Source organism: Rousettus aegyptiacus, unplaced genomic scaffold, assembly GCF_014176215.1.
Source record: "Rousettus aegyptiacus isolate mRouAeg1 unplaced genomic scaffold, mRouAeg1.p scaffold_m13_p_10, whole genome shotgun sequence".
In the NCBI taxonomy this organism is placed as follows: domain Eukaryota; kingdom Metazoa; phylum Chordata; class Mammalia; order Chiroptera; family Pteropodidae; genus Rousettus; species Rousettus aegyptiacus.
This window is the reverse complement of record NW_023416285.1, coordinates 43,340,010-43,343,627: the sequence shown is the minus strand read 5'-3', so window position 1 is coordinate 43,343,627 and position 3,618 is coordinate 43,340,010. Positions and strand designations below refer to the sequence as shown.

The 3,618-nt window shown below is 38.8% G+C and overlaps 1 pseudogene; it reads right to left on the bottom strand.

Moving 5' to 3' along the window:
• Positions 1-2,223: 2,223 nt before the first annotated feature.
• Positions 2,224-2,973, bottom strand: LOC107516446 (annotated as a pseudogene).
• Positions 2,974-3,618: the final 645 nt, after the last annotated feature.

The window sequence follows — 3,618 nt, the reverse complement described above, 5'->3', positions numbered from 1 at the left end:
GAAATAAAATAAGGAAAGATAAAGCACAAGGAAAGAAAACACTCAAAGGCAATAGCAAGATATAAACAAGAAAATAGAATACAAAGTATAGCAAAAAGATTAAGATTATGTGTTGAATTTGAGAATATTCTAAGCTTATTTTGAATTTAAAACTAAATTTTTTCTGTACTCTTCCGGCTTTTTTTCTTTTTTTTCTTTTTTTTTTTTTTGACCTAGATAACTCATTCATTCTCCAAGATTCAGGTCAGGAATTTCACAAACACACACACACACACACGTGCATGCGCGCACGCACTACCCATTGTGGAGTCTGGTTCAGATGCCCTCCTTTGGGTTTTCTATAACACATTGCTTCTCTCTGCCTCTAAGCAGGTGTCATACTTTAATGTCAACTTGTGTGCTTCCCTCATTTGAACGCAAATCTCTGAGGCCATGAACTTTTTTTCTTCTATCAGTCTACTGCTCAGTGCCTAGCAGTATTTATTGAATTAATGAGGAAATAAATGTTTAGCAAGAGTCTACTCACTGCATTTTCACAGTACAATGAATAACGGCCATAATGTATATACTAAAAATTTGCATGCACCTCGAAGGGGAACCCCTTCTCCCCCAATACACACACCCTAATACAGAGATCTAAGGATTTTATAGGTGGAGGCACACTAAGGTGGAAATGAGCTTCTCGCCCTCACTCCCCTCCCCCAACCTGTTCCTAGGATAAGCTGAGAAGGAGACTCAGGGCAGGCTCCCTTGGAGGAAAAGATTGTACAGAGTTGCTTCTCTCCTCTCTCTGATGCCCACTGAATGGAGTTAATTCTTACCACCTTCATGGAAAGAGACTTTCTCTCTTTGATCAGTGACTTCACTAGGGCTTTTTTATTATTATTATTTTTTATTTTAAATCAAAAGCAAGGTTTATTGTACAGCCACTATGAAAAAGAGTTTAGAGGTTCCTCAAAAAAATTAAAAATGAATCTACTTTTAGACCAGCAATTGTACTTCTGAGTCTTTATCCAAAGACCACCAAAACAATAATTCATAAAGATCTATGCACCCTTTGTTCATGGCAGTGCTATTTACAATAGCCAAGATATGGAAGCAACTTAAATGCCCATCAACAGATGATTGGATAAAGAAGTTATGGTTCATATATACAATGGAATATTATTCAGCCATAAAAAAAAAATGAACTTCTACCATTTGCAATGACATGGATGAACCTAGAGGTTATTATGTGAGTAAAATGTCAGATGGAGAAAGATAAATATCATATGATTTCACTTATATGCAGAACGTAAGGAGCAAAAAGAACAAACTAAACAAAAACAGACCCACAAATATAGAGAACAATCTAGTGACGGCCAGAGGGGAGGAGGTTGGAGGGCTGGGAGAAAGGAGTGAAGTGTTAAAGAAATACAAATTAGTAGTTGATAGAGGGTCACGGGGATGGGGAGCACGGCATAGGGAGTGCAGTGAGCAGTATTGGCTATGTGTAGAGCCAGGGAAAAGATAGAGTAATCAAGGGGATCTTTTCATAAACTATGTAAATGTCTAACCAATGTACTGTATACTTTAAAAATATAATTTTTAAAAATTAGGGTTTATCATTCTATCAAATACCCAGTCCATGTTCCAGCCAATGAATGAAGGATAAATCAAGCACTACATAGACTCTTGGTAAGAAAAAAAAAAAAAAAATTGTAACTCTCTACAGGAAAAAAAAAAGTTTTGCTTTTTTAAAATAGAGTTCCTGGGCATTTAGGAATAGATGGTCTGTGCTCTCTCTTTTATGTATTCAACTGCTCCCTCTCTGCTGCCTCTTCTGCGCAGGTGACACCCTGATAATAACTATGCAGCTGCATTAACAGTTCTATCTCCATGTCCTTCTATGGTTTGATAACCTCATATCATGGTATGCTTTCAATTTATAATGCTCCAGAACAGCTTAAAATATTCAAATTAAATTCTTCAAACCTTCTTTGAGTGCCTGCTATTTGCTGGGCATGGGTTGGGCATTGGGCAGTGATTCTGCTGGTTCACAGAAACATAAATGGTGTTATAGAAAGAAGTTTTTTCCCCAAGTGGCAAGAGGATGTTTGCTGGGGTTAAGAGAACCAGTTTCTCCTCTACTTCTACCACCTGGAGCAGGTATGGAACTCAGGCCCTAAGAACAGATGCTGTCTCTTCTGACAGGTGCTATCATGGAAGAACCAAGAGCAGTTTTCAAATAGCTGTGGAATTTGCTCTACAACCCAGATAGTAATATGCCTACAAAGAGCTCTGGGTCACATGGCAAGTGTATGAAATCTTCACTGAAGTTCTCATGAAGATCACTATGTTGTGCACCTGGATATCAGGTAACATACAGAAGTACCCATGGGAAAATGGTCCTCCCATCTTAGCCTGTGCTGTAAAATTCACCAGTTGCTCGCTCCGAGGTGGAAACGGAGAGATGTTAGTTATCATATATGACCCAACCGCTGTGTTCATGTACTGAACTTGGCTGGACAGGCTGGTCACTGCTACAGAGTAGAAGTTAGAGTTCTTGATTTTCAGGATGGCCTTGATAATGAGAATTACAAGGGAGTCCCATTTGTTAAATGTGAATTTCACCACTCTGATGCTATCATCATCCACAAGGATTTAATGTGGAACCAGGAAGAAAACTACCAAACCAGATGCCAGGAGACAGAGTAAGACAGACAGAGGGATATACTGCTTAGTTCTCTGAGGGTTCAATCTCTGATCACTGTGTGGGATCAAAGCCACCAGCTCTTTTACTTGCTCTGTTGGAATGTAGCCTGTCCCTTGGCGCACAAGGCAGATGATGTCGTCCTGCCTGATGAATTCCACATATGGGAACTTGACAATGGCTTCTCCCTACTCCTGTTAATCCAGCAAATCTTTCTTGTCATCTTCTTTCTTTCACTCGTAGGAACAGGGGCGAGCGGAGGTGGGATGCTGGAATTCCATGGCCAGGATATGACACCAGTGTCATGTCTTGCCTCTTGAGTCCTTGGAGCTGCCCTCCACTAGTGCTTTAAGATAGGGTGGATCTCCATTTGAAGCACAAAAAGTCAAGGAAGCAGAGATGGAGGCAAGAAAGAAAGACTTTCCGGTTACTGAGTACCCTCTGTGGCTGAGCACTTAAGTACAAATTTCACTTCATCCTCGCAACCATCCTACTAGAGCTGATGCACTATCATTTCATTAAGGCCTTGGAGCTATGCTTCAAATATCTCTGTACATTTGATTTGGCTCCTTTCTAAAAAGTATCTAAGCTCTTGTAAGATAGAAGCAGCCAAATAATAGGAGGAAGAAGAGTGCTACTAAGTCACAATGATAGCAATGAAGGATGCAGTCCAACAATAATGAATGTAAAGAAATTACAAATGGCAGACAAACTCAAAATATCTTAACATCCATTTATCAGGGCAAATAGCTCTAAATTCATTAGTGGTTCCTGAGAGCATTACTGTATTATTAAAAAGCTGAATAATTAATGTTAATAGTGATTGCAAGTTACAAATAAAGATAAATATATGTTTAGTAAACTATACTCTATTTTAGAAAGTATCCAACATGCTTTATAATTGGTTATTCTTAAGTTGATATTAA